The sequence below is a fragment of the Rhincodon typus genome, unplaced genomic scaffold, assembly GCF_021869965.1.
Source record: "Rhincodon typus isolate 14 unplaced genomic scaffold, sRhiTyp1.1 hic_rhity00003010, whole genome shotgun sequence".
Lineage (NCBI taxonomy): Eukaryota > Metazoa > Chordata > Chondrichthyes > Orectolobiformes > Rhincodontidae > Rhincodon > Rhincodon typus.
The window spans coordinates 8,024-8,421 of NW_025968648.1; positions in this window are offsets into that span (position 1 = coordinate 8,024).

A 398-nucleotide genomic window follows, 5' to 3' on the forward strand; every position below is an offset into this window, starting at 1 on the left:
TTAAAGGGGCAGGAATTGTGAGGGGGATATAAAATGCCCCCAACAATTAAAGGGGTAGGAATTGTGAGGGGGATATAAAATGCCCCAACAATTAAAGCGGCAGGAATTGTGAGGGGATATAAAATGCCTCCAATAATTAAAGGGGCAGGAATTGTGAGGAGGTATGAAATACCCTCAATTATTAAAGGGGCAGGAATTGTGAGGGGGACATAAATTGCCCCCAATAATTAAAGGGGCAGGAATTGTGAGGGGGATATAAAATGCCCCCTATAGTTAAAGGGGCAGGAATTGTAAGGGGGGGGCATATAAATGCCCCCTATAGTTAAAGGGGCAGGGATTGTGAGGAGGGGCATATAAATGCCCCCTATAGTTAAAGGGGCAGGGATTGTGAGGGGGGA